General features: G+C 37.1%; 2 long non-coding RNA genes across 2 annotated transcripts in view; one reads left to right on the top strand and one right to left on the bottom strand.

Annotated features, from left to right (window-relative positions):
• LOC122451016 overlaps nt 1–9,671 on the top strand; it is a 228,564-nt gene extending 218,893 nt beyond the window's left edge. The window contains exons 10-11 of the long non-coding RNA XR_006272288.1: nt 5,695–5,825; nt 9,519–9,671. This is a non-coding gene — a long non-coding RNA (uncharacterized LOC122451016). The remainder of the gene's footprint in view (nt 1–5,694; nt 5,826–9,518) is intronic.
• LOC122451017 overlaps nt 1–19,755 on the bottom strand; it is a 304,542-nt gene that overhangs the window by 66,868 nt on the left and 217,919 nt on the right. The gene's annotated exons all lie outside the window — the stretch shown is intronic.

Genomic DNA, 19,755 nt, shown 5'->3' with positions numbered 1-19,755 from the left:
TTAGACACACCCTTGAGACATTGTCTAACTGACACCTTTTCCACACAGCCGTCTACGACCAGTTCAGGCCATAGCTTCCCACTCTAGCCTGCCACAGCAGTTGTCTACACTGGTCACTTAAGGCCTTCTTTTAAATACCAAGACTTCTTTCATGATTCAGCAGAGGAGCACCAGACGTCAGTTAGCAGGTCTAGATCCTGCTTCTTTTATCACCACTTGCAGACAAGCATATTTCAGTTAAGTATGTTAGCCAGGGGAACGCTGGGAAAACAGCATCCACACTACGGAGATCCACAGAGGCAATTTAACGCACAGGTAGAAGTTGTTAAGACAAACTGGAGATGGTGAGACAGCCAAAGAGTAACATGAGCAGAAGGCCACTGGCAACAAAGGGGTTGAAGGAACACGGGGAGATGCTATTGTACCAGAGAACAGAAGATGAAACAGGAGGAGCTAAACTGTGATGGGGCTACTATGTGGGAGCCTGAACCAAAGAGGGAGGGTCTGTCTGGAAAGGATTTGGAACTAACTTCAGAAGAGGTGCAGCTACTATCAGAAACACTGCCAGAAGCATATAGGAAGAGGGGAGAAATCCCTTGCTTTGTCTCTCCCTGCTGACTTTGCACTTTTCCACCAGCGTCACCCAGTGGCCACATCTACATAGAAGCCAGCTGACAAAGACACCTGGAAGGTGTAATCCCCAGTGCTCCATCCAGAGCAGTGGGTGGAGTCAGGGGATGATATGAAAAATCCTGGCACAGTAAGTCATTCACCTTGTGAACAGTTGAAACTTCCTCAGTCAACTTTCAAAGCAATGCCTTTTTAACTTGCTTTTTAAGAGCATCTGAAAGTATTTTAACAACTTATTGACCAGAGGTGTATTAATATGTCTTTTGTTTTTGTTTAGTCACCAAGTCATGTCCAGGTTTTTGCGACCCCATGGATTATAGCCCACCAGGCTTCTACCCAAACCTTATTGACTAGAGTGTTTCAATATTCACGTACATAACAATTGCCAGCCACAGATGTTAGTTTCTGTAAAAATCCCCTGGTCAATAATGTGTTAATTTGTTGATAGGGGGTAAAAATGGAAACTTTGAGAATACTTTGGATAAATATTTTAAAGATTTAAGATATTTGATAATGGAATAGGGAATATTCCAATAATCTAGGGAATATTTCAATAATCTAGGGAAATAGAAAGTCACAAATATGCAAGCAGATATAGGGACAAAGCAACCTAAGATAGATGTGATATTTTCTGGGCTCTGAAGTAGAAGGGACAGTTTCTGCCTCTTGAGGGTATCGTATTCATTAGAATCAGTCTGCACTAAAGGACCGTGAAGTAGGATGAAGTGCTATAGAGATCCAGTGGTGAGAAAATGGTAAATATTTGCCTTGTTTCGGCTTCTAGATAAGTATGCGTAGTGTGCACATTATGTGAAACACAGAAAAGCTAGGAGGATTTTTAAAATATCTGTATCCAAATAGGAAAATTCTTCCAGATGAAAACAATAAATTAATCTGCTTTCAAAATTTCAAAGCTCACACAGCAAAGAAATACTGAGGTTAGGAGGTTAGGAACCTAGGTGGAGTAGCAAGAGGTGACATGCGCGTAATTAGCATCCAAGTGCCCTGAGAGTTCATTCCAGTTCTGGTTCTGATTCCAGTGGTGACCCCGTCCAGGCCTCCACTCTGATTTTCTGCTGTTAATAATGAAAACCAGAGCCAGTCCACATACACTGGCTGGGCATTTTGCAAATGAATGAACCAGCTTTCCCAGGATCTGAGGCCCTGTGTGTAACTCACTCCCCAGCCTGCCCACCCCTCTGACAACAGTCAGCACAGTCAGACTCCATCATATTGGAATCATGCTTCAAACTTCCTGTAGCACTTAAATTAGCTGCCTAGCTTTGCACTTAAGACATCCCCTTGTCTGCCCTGAAGTGTCCTAAGTGCTTTATCTTTCATGCTCCAAAATGCAACTGCCCTTGTAAAAAAAGTTCACAAAAAAATATGAATTCTAGCTTCATGACTTCTGTTTGATCTTTTGCAATTAGCTTAAACTCCCTAACTAAGGCACATGAGTAACATGAGTGAGGAGCTCAGCATATGTTTTAGGCCATAGTAGGTGTTCAATACATTTTTGTTTTTTAACCTTGTTCCTATCCCTTCAAAATGCCCTTGGACCCCAAAGGAAGGTACAATTTACCTTTCCTACAAAATATCTCATTTGTTCACCCCTTATGTCTTTACTCACACGTTTTTGTTTTTTTTTTTTCTGTTGTGACTTTAACTGAAACGGGAAAGATACTAAAAAAAATCCAAGATCACATTTTCTGTATCACAAGTCACCAAAACCTTTTGACTTTAAACTGTATCTTTTTAACTTGCATTTGTCTTACCCTCTATCTTCAGTGTTTCACCTATCTCTGGAAGACCAAATGTAAAACAAAGCTTATATGAAATGAGAATAGATCTTACAATTAGACAGACATACCTAGGAAGTGCTTGAGACATTTTTGCTACATACTATTGAAAGGAATGTTTCCTTTTCAGCCGGTTGGGACCATTAGCAGGAAAGAAAGAAATATCCTAGACAAAGGAAGAACTATTCCAACGGCCAGCCTCAAGCTGGAATGTGTTCTAGTCGATTCCCTTTTCTTGCTTAGCAAGCACTGAGCTTCCTGTCTCTGGTTTGGACCTGAAGTGGAGGTTCCCAAATACCAACAGGAAGGTCATACTTGTGGTCTCCCTCCCTTGCTGAAACCCTGCTGAAACCTGAAGCACTAGAATTCCATGTGGGTGTCATTTTCTCAAGAGACTTCCAGCTTCAATTCCCAGACCAGAGGTGGGTCACTGTATGCTATTAGATCCATAACCATTCTTCCTCTCTTTTACTTTTCTGAGATTCCATCATTATCTTGCCAACTATGGGTTCAATAATTAAGAAGAGTTCTTGCAGGGAGGGGGTGGGGTTTTTAAACAGAGGATAGAATCTCAATAAGTAAGTTGTGTTAGATTTCTGCATACATCTATCTGCTGCTGCTGCTGCTGCTGCTAAGTCACTTTAGTCATGTCTGACTCTGTGCGACCCCATAGATGGCAGCCCACCAGGCTCCTCCATCCCTGGGATTCTCCAGGCAAGAGTACTGGAGTGGGTTGCCATTTCCTTCTCCATACATCTATCTACTTATACACAAACATTGAATACTCATGATATGCTAATCATTGTCCTCAAAGAGGGGTGTCCTTTCTAACTCTAATTCTGAGAATCCACTTCTATGAGCTGTAGAGAGGCAGGCATTCAGATGTGTAAATCAGATTATTACATACATTCATTCATTTCACACATTATAAAGACCCTGTGCATACTAAGTAACTGTGATAGTCATTGGTGTTCCAAAAAGTACCAATACTTTATCAAGTGCTAACCATATTCTAGGTGGTTTTGCATAAGTGATCTTAGTTAATTTTCACAACAATTCTGGATAGAATCACCTCTGTTTTATAGTTAATAAAAGTACGCTTTGGAGAGGTTTTCCAATTTTCACAGAAAACACAGTCAGATCTAAGACTTAAGTCATAACTTGAACATTTATCTACTGATGGACATTTGGATGGCTTCCACTTTGGGACTGTTCTAAAAATATTCTTGTTCTTTTGTTGCACATGCAACATTTCTCTTTTGGATATACCTAGGAGTAGAATTGCTGGGTTATAGGATATGCATATGTTAAGCTGTAGTACACATACCAGTTGACAGTTTTTCTCTACATCATTTTTTATAGTATGAATTAATTGATGTGAAGTGAAAATCACTCAGTCATGTCCAACTCTTTGTGACCCCATGGACTATACAGTCCATAGAATTCTCCAGGCCAGAATACTGGAGTGGGTAGTCGTTCCCTTCTACAGGGGACCTTATAAACCCAGGGATCGAACCCAGGCCTACCTGCCTTGCAGGTGGATTCTTTACCAGCTGAGCCACCAAGGAAGGCCAAGAATACTGGAGTGGGTAGCCTATCCCTTCTCCAGGGGATCTTCCTGACCCAGGAATTGAACTGGGGTCTCCTGCATTGCAGGTGAATTCTTTTACCAGCTGAGCTACAAGGGAAGTCCAACTGATGTAGCAAATTGTATTTCACAAGGACAGACACAACAATAAGTCCCATCCCACATACTTCTTACTACAACCTTGATGCTTCCTCCCGCAAGTGGTGTATTCTAGCTCCTTCTCCTTAAACCTGAATGGGTCCCAGTGGCTTCCTTATTAAGGGCTTGTTCAACAGAACAGCCTGCAATTATTGAAATGTGCTGCCTATACAATATCCACTAGCCATAGTGATACTTGAAAGGTAGCTAGTATAATTGCAGAACTGAACTTTAATCTTGCAGGTAAATAGACATATATGTTCAGTGGCTGCTGCACTGGATGATGTAGGCTTAGACCAACAGAATATTGTGGAGTTGTTGCTATGTGATTAATGCCATACACTGTATTCTTTTGGAACACAGCCATTTTGTTTTTTAAAAAAAATCCCAATTAATTGGGAGTTTCAGGCTTATTGTGGGAAGTATCACATAGAGAAAAACCTGGGATTATGGATCGTAGGCGCAGCTGAACTCCCAGTAGCAACCAAACCCAGCTCATCATCCTGAGAGTGGGATCTGCAGCTCCCTGATGAGCTGCCCTGGCTGATGCTGAACAGGGCACACAAGCCATCCTTTCTGGTCCTGGCCTGAATTGCAGATTCATAAGCAAATACATGGTTTTGATCCTTTTAAGCCTCAACTGCCATCAAGTTATGAAGCTATATGTCTGGTTAGACTGGGACTCTGGGTATATGCATTTCAGATCTATGTACTAGATTCTCCACACTTCTCTGTCGATTCTCTTTACAATATTCTGTATTTAGGAGTGGTAGTATCAGAACTTACCCCTAGACAATGAATCTTTAGCTGTTCCTTATAATGTACAGCTTTTACTGATATTTGATCATTTTGCTTATCTTCCGTGAGTTCGGCAATGACCTAGAAATGATGCTTTATCTAGGACCTACTTTTATAAAGCAGAGGAGCACTTTCAGTGACCTTGCCTTTTATAACTCCAAAGCAAGACATGACAACAACCAAAAGAAAAAGCAAACAAGGAAAAAACCAAAGACATAAAATATAGTTTCCTGAGCTGGAAAAAAAAACCCAGAATACAGAGGCTGAAATACACCATATACTGTATTCTAGGTAAAAAGAAACTAGAAAACCATCTGAACATATTCTGTGAAATTTTAGAATGATAAAGATAATGAAAATAATTCTCAATGTAAGGTTGTGATTAGTGAGTTAGGAAGAAACAGTTCATCTCCAGAGGAATGTAAGTAAGCCTGACCAGGACTTTTTCAGAAAATCATGGAATCATGAAGAATGAACTTTATGATTCAACAACTCTATTTTCAAACCATTATGGTAGATGGAGTGTGTATGTGCACGTGTATTAGAGCGACAGGAAGACATTCTCAGTATCTCCTGATTCAGAAAGTAGTTGTTAAGGAATATGTCTAAAAATATATTTGAGATATATCACTAAATACATAGGCTTAACCTTGATGTCCTATAGACCCATGTTTAAGAACTTGCTCTGCTTCATTCTAGTTGAGAAACCATAAGTCTTTACATTTTCTCATCAATTTCCAGGTTGATGCTACTCTTACGCTCTAGCCCACTGTGCCAGAACATGACTGACTAAAGTCTTTGACAGTAAAGGGAACGTTGGATGCCTTCTTGTATTCTACAGCACGTGCGTAGTGTCTGGGACATCATCAATGGTGAATGAATCTAAGATAAATGACAGATTATATGAACGATTACCAATACAACTACCTGCTTAAAACATATGTTAGCACTCAGAACAAGTTAAGAAAAATGATCAAGTCTATGAAAAATATATTGAAATACATGTAACGCTGAATCAAAGAAACAGGCAAAAATATAAAAATAAGACATTAGAATAAACAACCAGGTATATCGAGGAGATAAATATGAGGATCACTTTGCTTAATCTTATGCAAATGAATTTGAAATTTTGACTATAAAGCATAATGTTCTAGAAAATATATGTAATGAAACAAGAGATTAAGAAATTTGTCAAAAGCCATCTCAAAAAGCATCAGCATCAATTTATTTCAAAAGTAAATTTTACAAAATACTTAAGGAATGCAATTAAATTGTTTGAAAGCATAAAGGAAGTGAAAGTTTCTAAAAGGTTTTTAACAAATATAGGAAAATTTTGGTAGAAAATGTAATAAAGGCAGCATAATAAAATAAAACTACAGATGGATTTGCCTAATGGATACTGATGTAAAACTTCTAAAATGATCTAGCAAATCAAATTCAGCAGCTTATTTAAAGATTGAAAGATACTCTTCAGGAGTGATTCATTTAATAAATTTAATATATTAATATGTTTTCCATATTAATTACAGGCTAATGCAGAGAAACATGTTTGATGCTAACAAAGTACTTGATAAAAATGCCAATATCATTCAAGATTAACAAATTTGATAAGTAGAAATATATAATACTTAATTAGCAATGTGCCTAATAGTGAAACACAAAAATATTTCCATTAAATAAAGAAATAAGACGGGGGTGTTGATTATCACTCCTGTTACCTAAATTCTGTGGGAAATGCTTTCCAATGATTTGAAAAATGATAAATATGAGATTATAAAAGTTCTAACATAGAAGTAAAAATTTAATTTACAAATACCTAGATAATTGCATAAACTTGTAAAACCCAAAATCAACTGGGAAAACTGTTGTTAATGATGGAAGAATTTAGTAAGAAAAATTTAAAAATTGATATTGAAAACCCTGTTGGCTTTATTTTGTACAAGTAAGATGTACTTATATTAAAGAAAAATCAGTTAAACAAAACTTACTAAGTAAACACCCAGAAATAGGGGTAAGTAGGAATGTACTAGATTTATGTAAATAAACTTTCAAGTGCTCTAATAAATAGGACACCAAAAGTGAAAAAAATTTAAAGTGATCTAAGAAAGATTAAAATACATTTTGAATGGGAATTAATGCCCAGTTCTATTTAAACTAATACAATACTGTAAAGATTCTAATTTACCCTGTGTTAATGTATAAATTGTATGTGATCCCAATAAAATTACCAATAGAATTGTTTTTTATAAAACTAGGCATGATAGGTGTATAGTCAGGTAATGATTAGGCAGAAAATTTTGTAGAATATAAAGGAACAAACTACATTTTTACATTTTACAAAGCTTCTGTAAGTAAGAGCTTGGTATTTTTACATTATATATAAATAAACGAATGAGACAGAGTCTTGACAAAGACTCAAATAATGTGGATATTTAGATTATGGTAATAGCCTTTCAAATCAGTGTGTTAAAGGCAGCATAATAAAAAAATGATGATGGGACAATCTATTGAGAAAAGAACAAATTATCATATACAAAATTTAGCACTTTCCTGAGAAAGAAAAGTGAAAAATGAAGGAATCAGACTCCTTGACTTCAGACTATGCTACAAAGCTACAGTAATCAAAGGCAGTATGGTTCGGGCATGAAAACAGAAATATAGATCAATGGAACAGGATAAAAAGTCCAGAAATGAACCCATATATCTATGGTCAATTAATCTATGACAAAGGAGACAAGACTATACAACGGAGATAAGACAGTCTCTTCAATAAGTGGTGCTGGGAAAACTGGACAGTTACATGTATTAATAGAAGAATGAAACTAGAACATTCTCTAACATCATACACAAACTCAAACTGGATCAAAAGCCTAAATGAAGGCTGAATACTATAAAACTCTTAAAGGAAAACAGAACACTCTCTGACATAAATCACAACAATGTCTTTTTGGATCTACATTGTAGCTTAATGAAACTAAAAACAAAAATAATCAAATGGGACCAAATTAAACTTAAAAGCTTTTCACAGCAAAGGAAACCACCAAAAAAATGGAAAAACAACTAATAGAATGGGAGAAAACATTTGCAAACAAAGCAACCAACAAGGGTTAGTCCCCCAAAATCAGCTCATGCAGCTCTATATTAAAAAACAAACAAACAAGCAAACAAAACCCAATAAAAAATGGGCAGAAAATCTAAACAGACATTTCTCCAAAGAAGATATACTGATGGCTAAAAAGCACATGAAAAGATGCTCAACACTGCTAATTACTAGAGAAATGCAAATCAAAATTGCAATGAGATATCATTTCACTGACCAGCCAGTTCAGGATGGTCATCATCAAAAAGTCTACAACAATAAGTAACTGGAAATGATATGGAGAAAAGGGAACCCTGCTGCATGGCTGGTGGACTGAAAATTGCTACAGCCATTATGGAGAACGGTATGGAAGTTTCTTAAAAAACTAAAAATAGAACTACTATATAATTCAGCAATCCCACTCCAAGGCATATGTCCAGAGAAAACCATAATTTGAAAAAGATACATGTACTCCAGTGTCCGTAACAGCACTGTTTACAGTAGCCAGGACATGGAGGCAACCTAAATATCCACTGATGGAGGAATGGATAGAGAAGATATGGCATACATGTGCAATGGAATATTACTTGGCCATCAAAAAGAAATATTGCCCTTTGCTGCAACAAGGATAAACTTAGAGATGATTATACTAAAAAGTTAATTAAGTCAGACAGAGAAAGATAAACTTACACATTACTATATATAAAATAATAATCAACAGGGACCTATTGTATAGCAGAGGGAATACTATTCAATATTCTGTAGTAATCCATATGGGAAAAAAAATTGGAAAAAGAATGGAGATATATATATAACTGAATCACTTTGCTGTACATGTGAAACTAACACAGCATTGTAAATCAACTACAGTATACAATAAAACTTTAAAAATCCCAAATTTATCATTTATAGAAATTTACCAATAATTTAGTATACAGATTTTTGTATACTTACAGCAGTCTACATTTTTCTAAGCAAAGTATTTAATTCAGAAGTCACAAGATATTGATGAATATAACTTCATAAAAATTTAAAATTCTATTTGCCAAGAATACTAAATAAAATTCGTACAATCTAAACAACTTGGGAAATACTTGTAGCAAATATGATAGGTGAATATGCATAAATTTCTTAAATAAAATTCTTACAAATCAACTAACAAAAGACACTAGCTCTATATAAAATGGACAAAGGCACAAATGTTCAATATTTTAAAAAAATGTATTTATTTTTCTAAAGATGTTAACATCCCTCAAAATCAGAGAGGTATAATGAAACAAAAATTATTTTTTTACAGAGTAGACATAGTAAAATATTTTTGGTTCTTGTGAGACTATATTAAACAATATTCTCCCAAACTATTGTTTGGAACATTAATTAGCATAATCTTCTTGGAGGGCAACTTGACAGTATTTCCTAATATTCTTAAAACATAATTTATTTTAAAGTGCACACATCATTTAACAACTTCACTTTCATCCTGCAGGCAATCAGCATATGTCAAAGGAACACACGTGAATCAGTTCTAATGAAATGGATGAACCTAGAGCCTATTATACAGAGTGAAGTAAGTCAGAAAGAGAAAAACAAATATTGTATATTAATGCATATGTATGGAATCTAGAAAGATGGTACTGATGAACCTATTTGCAGGGCAGCAATGGAAAAGTAGACATAGAGAATAGATTTTTGGACACAATGGAGGAAGGAAAGGGTGGGCTGAATTGAAAGAGTAGTTTGGAAACACATTACCATATGTAAAATAGGCCATGGGAATTTATTGTGTGAAGCAGGGAGCTCAAACTGGTGCTCTGTGACAATGGGATGCCATAGAGGGATGGGATGTAGGATGGGGTGGGAGGTGGGGGGGGAGGTTCAAGTGGGAGGGGACATATGTATGCCTATGGCTAATTCATGATAAATGACAGAAGCCAGCAAAACATTGTAAAACAATTATCTTCCAAATAAAAAATAAGTTTTAAAAATGTGTATAAATATACATAATACAGTTGAAAAGGATATTTTTTGATAGACACGAACAACTGCTCTAGAAAGGGACTGAGTGTTGGATGCAAAATTCATTATCATTCTACAGGCATTTTTACTCCTTGACATGTTTGCCACCATACATGTTCCTCATTTTTTTTTACTTCAAAACAAAAACTAGTTATTAAAGAAAAAAAGTTCCACCTCCTCAAAAATATCTCCCAACTTAGACGGACACAGTATCAGAAATTCTCTCTATGAATCAGACTTTGGGGAAATTCCACTGTCTTTCAAAGGCACTGTTAGAAAAAAATCCATGAAATCCCAGACTCAGCACCTACTGGTGAACTTCACATAGTAGCCACTTGTTTTTTCCTGCTGTGTGTCCAAAACTAACCGGGTCTGTCAGGAACACCCCCCATGGTGAGCCTTCTCTGTGCTTCCCTTCATGGAGCTTATCCCTTTATATGCCCTAAAGATGCTTTGTGAGTCTCTAATCAGCTTCATATCTGATTTATCTCTCCAGTTCCCACAGAATATCTCTCAATATTTTTTTTACATTGTAAACACTCCATAAATATATTAATCAAAATGTAAATTAAAATTTTATTTTTAAAATTAAATTCAATGTAAGGCATGAAAAATACTCTTGTAGCACTGCCTAGCACTTACCATGACCTATGTATGCAGTGTTCTAAGCACTTTACATATATCTTTCATATGTAACACACATTGTTATTCTTTATTCTATATGTGACAATATATATATATATATTTACCCAGGTAGTACAGATAGAGATAGGATTTGAATCCATGCAGTCTGGCTCCACTGTGCACATGTTCTTAACCAATGTCCATCACCCATTCCTGTCCTCAGCCCTCTTTAACCAACCTAGATTCCACGATCCATAGTTATGTTCCTTCCCTCACAAAGAGGTTCATCCTTCTGGCCTCTCTTGCTCTCATACTGTCTCCAGACAAAACCCTACTCTGGTCAAGCCCAACTCAACTGTCTCTTCAGCATCTACCCAGAAAAGACAAAGGGGCAGGATACATACACACAGCCTTGCTCTTGGATCACAATTTCCATTTATAACCCAGAATTCCAAGAGGGCACTTTTTTCCACCCTGCAGTCCTACGGTCTCCAGGTCTTATCACTCTTTTATTTTCCTTATACCCCATTTTGTTCCTTATGCCCTTCTGGCCCCACCCTCCCTGGGAGCTGGTGACTTTGCCTCTTATTCTCTGAGAAAAATGTTCACAGGGGCTAGGTAGTTAAAACTATGCAGAACTAGGAGTAGTGCATAATAGGGAGTGATGGGGACTAAAGCTGCCTGCCAAATCCGAAGCGATGGGAATGGTTAAATGCTCTCAGATCCAGTTTATCATGGCTATGAAGTGGGCCAGGCTGGTGTAGTCAGAAAGTGTGGTCTTTTCAAGAGAATTTGAAAATTCATACTTTGATGTAGACTTTCCTGATTTTAAATATTTAGTGAAAAAAAATGTTTCAGGAAGCTAGGAAATACCTTATAAACACCCCTTCCCCCAAGTTCATAACTCTGTAGAGAAACATGAATCAAGAAGAATCGGTCAGTATTTTAATATAATTTCAAGGAAGGCAACCAGATTTCTAAGAACAGTTTCAATTTAAGCTACCATTCATTCTCTAGAACTTTCTCTTTAAACTTCTATGATCAGTTCATGATCCCAGAAGGAATTTAGGTCTATATGAGACTTGAAAAAAGATTTTTTTTTTTTGTTTTTTTTGTTTGTTTGTTTATTTGTTTGTTTTGTTTTTGTTTTCCATTTCCATATGCCAAGTTCTTAAAACAAAGCCTATACATAGTACTTGCTCAATAAATATTTTGAAAAAAAATTATTTTTAATGCTGTGAGTATAGGGAAACCATGGGAGACAGCGTAACACCCTGGAGCTAGTAGCAGGATTGTTTTCACTGATTGGGTACATTGCAGAACACCTATAAATTTATAATTTTGTGAGCTGATACTTTTTTTCCAGGAATACAGCCAGTCTTGAAACTTAGGAGCAAGTTAAGAGAATAAATTTTTCTTAGCTCATTTTCCTCCCTCCCACATTAGCAAAACCCAGTTGGGATTCAGAGGGCAAGGCACGTCACTAATGTGATCCTTACATGCTGGTCTACCAGGGCACAGGACAGGGTGGATAAGAGTGGGGGGTGGGCTTGGGGAGGGAATTGGAAGTTCAGGCGAAACCCCACCATTAGTTTTATAGAGCAGCTACTATTCCTATTCTCTTTTTATATTGGGAAAACAGACGGGTTTAATGACTTACGCAAAATCACAAACACTAATTGATAGAACAGGCTGAGCTTCATAACTCCAAAGCCTAAAAGCATTTTTCTGTACTGTTTCTTCACCATGAAATTCTCTGCTATATGTAAAATTTGAAAAAAAAATGAATCACTTAAAGAATTCAATATGGTCTACATGTTAAATGAGTTACTTATTTAGAAGAACTGATTTAGCAGAAAGCTGCAGATTTACACATTCAATACATATTTACTGAGTGTCTGTGATGCTGTGTTGAAGGTTGAACAGGATATAATGTCCCTTCTTTCAGAGATAAAACTTAGAATCTAGCACAAGACAGTAAAGAAACAATATAAATACATAAGTAGAATCTTTTAATTAAATAATAAGTGATGTAAAAAAAAAAATCCCAAATAAAGCACCATTGCAGAGCAAGAGGTCAGACTATAGTCCACTGGCACAATCTGACCTACCACCTGGTTTTGTATGGTCTGTGATCTAAGAAAGGCTTTTACATTTTTTTCAGTTGTTGGAAAATTATCAAAAATAGAGTAATATTTTGTGACGCAAAAAAAAACTCTAGGAAATTCAAATTTCAGCATCTATAAATAAAGTTTTATTGGATGACAACCCTGCTCATTTGTTTATGTGTTATCGGCAGCTGTTTTCATGCAGCTGTGGTACAGTTCAGCAGTTACAACAGAGACCGTATGTCCCACAAAGCATAAAATGTTTACTTTCTGGCCCATTCCAGAAAGTGACTGTTTGGGGTATAACTACTTTAATTTGGGTGGTCAGGAAAGACATCTTAAAATGAATATGCATTGTGACATGGATGACAGAGAAAGGGGCTTTATTCCACATTAACTTGGGTTGTCCTACAAATTTTCCTGTAAGAAATAGTCTAACAACCATTCTTCCTGTTCCAGTACACCCTGAAAGGAAAATAAATGGCAGACTTGAGCCATCATCTGTCCATAGGCCAAGTTTCCAAAATATAGAAATGTTGGCTCCAACAGAAATATTTCCAAAAGGTTATATATGAAAACAAGGAGAGGAATTATTGTTATAACACCACGGGTGAGCTTTTTCAGCCAAAGATTGCATATGTTATTTGGATTTCAGACCATTGGATAGATTAATCAGAACTCTCTATAGAAGTGTTTGAACCAAAGGAAACTTGTCCTTTCTGCCAAAAGTCCACTGAGTCATTAACAGAATATAATAAAGATTTGAGGAAAAGTTTTGGAAAAGTTGTCACAAATTCTCCACAGGAGGAACACCCATCCAGAAATGTTTCCAAATTCCACCCATATTTTAGGTGGAGACTGGGTTTTGCTGCTGTGTGATTTGAGGAAGCCTAAGGAGACCTGGTGGCTCAGATGGTAAAGAATCCACCTACAATGCGGGAGACCCGGGTTCAATCCCTGTGTTGGGAAGATCCCCTGCAGAAAGGAATGGCAACCCACTCCAGTGTTCCTGCCTGGAGAATTCCATGGACAGAGGAGCCTGGTGGGCTACAGTCCATGGGGTTGCAAAGAGTCAGCCATGACTGAGCGACACACACACAAGGAAGCATTCTTCTCTGTCATTTGACTAATGCTTAGGAATTGCGTCTCAGAATAAGCAGAGAGAAAAGAGAACAGGCCTTCTGAACTCTGCAAGACTGCCACTTCTCATTTGATTCTCATATGAGATGAGAACACACGTAATTTTTATGCTTTGTCTGTATGAAAACCATACAAATGTGAAAAATTAGGTAATAAGAGGTAAGTATTATCATATCAGCTTTTACAGGTGAAGAAAGTGATGCATACAAAGTTTAAATATCTTGCTGAAATTCATAAGACTAATCCATGAATGGCTGAAATATGAATCCTGCATAAACAATAATTCAGAGATTGCTGCAGTGATCATAAACACACACACACACACACACACACACACACACACACACACACGACACTGCCAATGCCAATGTCTGTTTCTCGACACATGGGAAAATAAGTTAAATCTTTGAAAGCATAGGCTTTTGAGTGAACCAAGCCTGGATTAAAATTCCAGCTAACAAACCAATGTGAAAATTCATTGAATATCTTAAGTAACTTTTAGAAACTTCATCTATAAAAACTATTTTTAGCATGATTTATCACTTATCCACCTTTAGTGAGTTACCTTATCTGCCTTTTCATAATTTAACTTTTGTTGAACACATTCAAGCTAATTTCCTTAAGACACAGTAAGTGTAACAAATCAAATATTAAAAGACCAACACCAAAATAGACTAAAAATAGGCAAAATAAAAATGCAGTTCCCAGGAGAAGAAAAAAGGTCAATACACTAATACAAAGAGGAAAAGGAGAGGAGATTAAGATGACAGAGTAGGAGGATGCAAAACTCCCCTCACTCCCCAGAATCATTAAAAATATATTGACATGTGGAACACTTCTCACTGAAAACTAATGAGACTGGCTGGAAGACTCCTATATGACCAAGGTTGTAAGAAAGACACACCCAGCATTGGGTAGGAAGATAAGTGCTCAGATCTGGAACTGCCTCTGTGAGGGGACTCAGATCAAAGGGGCTATAACGTGGGCAGAGACCCTCCCTGGGGAGTGAGCTTTGCCAGTCACATATTGGGATCCTCCAGAAGACAGGTCCCCTTGGCTGGTTGGCGGGCCACCGGGACTCACAGCAGGGCTGAAGGAAACCAGGGCTCTGCTCATGAGGAATGTGCATGCTTGCTCCTGAGACAGGGTGTAGAGGGTGGATGGAGAGTTCCTCCAGTGGCCGCCTCGTTTCCCCTGACTGACGCGGCACACGCCCCAACCTGAGTTCAGTGACCCGTCTATCCCTGCTTGCTTCACAGCACAGTTCCACACGGGGGCAAGGGCTTCCACATCCTAGGTGAAAACTTGGCCATGAGACAGAGGTGGTTCAGACCCAAAGCCACATCTACCTGAGCAGGGCAGGTACAGTATTACAGCTGCTTACACACGCAGCACACCAGAAAAAGCCCCGGTCTCTTTCTTTGACTGGACCCCCGCAGCTCCTGTCCTGACTTGTGCCAAGATCTCACATAGGCACCAGTGCCCTGTGGTACAGTTCCACTCCAGGATGAGGGCAGCAAAGGCTGAAGGGAGAGGTCAGCTGTAAGGGACAAAGGAAGTTCAGATCTGAAGTGGTATCTTCAGGAGCAAGGTAGGGGCAGACATCACTGGTGCTTAGACAAGCAGTGTGTCGAAGCAGTGTGGGTCTCTGACTCTAGCTGAACTGCTACAGCCAATGAATGCCCTGACCCACGTTGAGTGCCAACACCACCCCTTACTCCAGAACTGTTCCCATTTGGGGTGAGGATGTAGGCACTTGGAGGGAGCAGAGCCAGCTCAGCCTCAACTCTTCAGGGCTTCTGCTCTGGCAACATGGGACCTGTCTCCATCCCTCACAGGGTGATGGTTATTGAGCCAAAGGGAAACCTCCACTCACATCTGGCTCTGATTCCAGCCCCTCCATTTCCAGCCCCACCTTCTACCGAGGTTATAGCTACCAGCACACATTGAGGAAAGATTTGACTTATGTTCATTCAAAGTCAGCTCTTCCACCAAAGCTGCTGGGCACACACAGATTCTATGGGGATGCTCCAGCATAAGGACTCCCCTTCAAGACCACATTAGGAAAGCATTTCACCTAATTTCATAGACACAGGAGAGTTTGTCTCAATTGAAGAACTGAATTAAAAAATGGATGAACACAGTGAGAATTTCAACAAGGAACTAGATAATATAAAAAAAGAACAAGCCAGAACTGAATATAATAACTGAAGTGAAAGTGAAAAACACACTTGAAAGAATTAACAGCAGAGTAGGTGATACAGAAGAATGATAAAGTAGCCTGGAAGATTGAATAGAAATCATCCAATCAGAATAGGAAAGAGAAAAACACATTTTTAAAAATAAGAACAGTTTAAGGAACATCTAGGACAATATCAAGCATACAAACATTCACATTATAGTGATCCCAGAAGCAGAAGAGAAAGAGAAGGGGGTCAAAAGTGTATCTGAAGAAATTATGGCTGAAAACTTCCCAAATGTGAAGAAGGGAACAGATATGCATGTGCAGGAAGCACAGAGGGTCTGAAACATGATGAACCCAAATATAACCACACCAAAAATACTGCAATTAAAATGTCAAAAGTTAAAGAGAGAATTCTAAAGGAAGCAAGAGAAAAACAAAGTCATATACAAGGGAACCCTTCTAAGGCTACCAACTAATTATTCTGCAGAAGCTTTAAAGGTCAGAAGGGAGTGGCATAATATATTCAAGGTGCTGAAAGGGAAAAACCTGCAAAACTAAGATACTCTCTACCCAGCAAGATTATCATTTATAGTTGAAGGAGAAAGAATTTCTCAGATAAGCAAAACCTGATAGTTCATCATTACTAGACTGACCCTAAAAGAAATGTTAAAAGTTCTTCTCTGAGTAGAAATTAACAGCTTTAACAAGATGGAGTTATAGGAAGGAAAAAATTCCACAAAGTGAAAATGTAGTAAATGCTGAGAACCAACCATTTAAATAAGCTAGTACAAAGATTAAAGACAGACAATTGACTATAACTACAATAATCAGTAGAGGAATAAACATGAAGATGTAAAACCAGAAAGAAGACAAGGATGCCCCTCTCACCACTTCTGTTTATTGCAGTATTGGAAGTTTTGTAGTCCTAACCAAAACAATCAGATAAGGAAAAGAAATAAAAGACATAGAAATCAGAAGGGAAGAAGTAAACTGTCATTATTTGCAGATGACAATACTGTATATAGAAAACTGAAATATCTTCATCCAAAACTACCAGAATAAACAAACACAGTTAAGGTGCAATATGCAAGATTAGCATACAGGAATCTCTTGCTTTTCTATACACTGATAATGAACCATCAGAGAAAGCAAGAAAACAATCCCTAAGGAAGAATAAAATAGCTAGGAATGAACTTAATCAAGTAGGTGAAAGATCTTTACTCTGAATACTCCAACCCATTGATGAAGGAATTTGAAAATGATGCAAAGAAATTAAAAGATATCACGTGTCCTTGGATTGGGAGAATGTTGTTAAAATGTCTATATTATCCAAAGCAATCTACAGATTTAATACAATTCCTATCAAAATATCCATGGCATTTTTCACAGAATGAGAACAAATGATCCTATGTCTTTTATGGACTACAAAAGACTCTGAATTGCTAAACCATTCTTGAGAAAAAAGAGGTAAAGCTAGAGGTATCATGCTCCCGGATATAATATTACACAGAGCTATAATCATCAAAACAGCATGGTACAGGCACAAAAACAGACACACATTGATCAAGAGAATTAAAGAGATCCAAGAAATCCAATAAATAAGCTCACACATTTGCAGTCAACTGATCTATGAAAAGGAATCAGAATATATAATGGTAAAAAGAGAGTTTCTTCAATAAGTAATGCTGGGAAAACTGGATAGCTACATGTGAAACAATGAAATTAGAACATTTCCTCACAATACATATGAAAATAAACTAAAAAATGTATCAAGGACCTAAATCTAAGACTAGAAACCATAAAACTCCTTGAAGAAAATATAGGCAGAACAGTCTTTGACATAAAGCAATATTTTTTTGATCTATCTCCTAAGGCAAAAGAAAGAGTAGTAAGAAACAAACAAGTGGGACAAAACTAAAAGCTTTTGCACAACAAAGGAATAATAGACAAAAAAAATGACAACCTTCTGAATGGGAGAAAATATTTAATATTTCAAAATGATGTGACTTGTAGCAGTTAATATCATCAATATATAGACAACTCATACAACTCAATGTGAAATAAAGACGAACAACCCAAACAAAATATAGGCATTAGAATAAAGAGGACATACAGATGGCTGACAGACACATGAAAAACTGTTCAACACTGCTAATCATTAGGGAAAAGCAAATTAAAACCACAATGAGATATCACTTCATACTGACACCTTTCAGAATGACTATCACCAAAAAGTCTGCAAACAACAAATTTTGATAAGATGTGCAGAAAAGATAACCCTAGTACACTGTTGGTAGGACTGTAAATTGGTGAATCCACTGTGGAAAACACTATAGAGGTTCCCCCCAAAACTAAAAATAGAACCACCATGTGATCCAGCAATTCTATTGCTGGGTATATCCTAAGACAGTGAAAACACTAATTGGAAAAGATATAGGCAACCCAATGTTCATAGCAGCATTATTTATGATAACCCTATATAGGTATAGAAGCAACATAAGTGTCCATCAACAGATGACTGGAAAAAGATGTGGCATACCAACATACACACACACACAGGAATATTACTTGGCCATAATAAACAATGAAATTCTGCCATTTGCAATAAGGTGTATGGAGCTTGAAGGTATTATGCTTGGTGAAATAATGCAGAGAAAGACAAATGCTGTATGTTATCACTTACATGTGGAATATAAAAAGTAAAATGTTTATAACAAAGCAGAGAAAGGCTCACAGATACAGAGAAACAACTAGTGGTTACCAATAAGAGGGACAAGATCCTATGGAGTTAAGAGATACAAACTACTGTGTATAAAATAAATAAGTAAAAAGCCTATTTTGTACATCACAGGGAAGTATAGCCATATTTTGCAATAATTTTAAGTGGAGTATAATCAATAAAGATGCTGAATTACTATATTGTATGCCTGAAACTAATATAAATTAACTATGCTCCAATAAAACAAATAAGGGAAATGAAAGAAACCCTGAACCGAAAAACCTAAAGAAGATCAACTGCATTTGTAATTAATGAAATAGACACTAAAGCAAATATAATTTGGGGGTTACCTGATGAGTAAAATTTGGTTAGCACACAATTTAGCTCATTAACAAATATACCTTTACCATCTGAGGACTACTTTTATCTACAGTACCAAAAGGTTACTTGAGGAAAAAAATATATATTCATTTAAAAATATAAATTTCTAGTGTAACTGTCACTTTTTCCGTAAACATGCCTCATGCCTCTGTATGCAGCTATGTAAAAGAGAGCCAAAACTTGACTGTGCAAGAATTCTTTCCAAGGATAGCTGAAGTCAATGTAATTTGAGTGCATGAAGTGGTAGGTGGATACTTAAATTTACTCCAAAGACTTTTACCTGACTGATTTTTACCCTAAGGCAAATCCTAGTAAAAAGTATAGTGGCTTGTTATCAGAAGTACTTGCTTTCCCATCAGGATAAAAGTCCTACCCATGGAAGTCGAGCTCTTCACTGGAGCGCTGATGAAATGGAAGGAATCAAGTGAACACAGACTTAACTTCAATCTTACATGCTTGGTGATCACAGATGATTTTAGAACATTTTATATTTTGCTTTCTTATGTACCTCGAAGTTTTATGAAACAGATCATGCTTGTATTTATCTTTC

Source organism: Cervus canadensis, chromosome 12 (assembly GCF_019320065.1).
Source record: "Cervus canadensis isolate Bull #8, Minnesota chromosome 12, ASM1932006v1, whole genome shotgun sequence".
NCBI lineage: Eukaryota > Metazoa > Chordata > Mammalia > Artiodactyla > Cervidae > Cervus > Cervus canadensis.
This window is presented reverse-complemented; position numbering and strand designations above follow the sequence as displayed.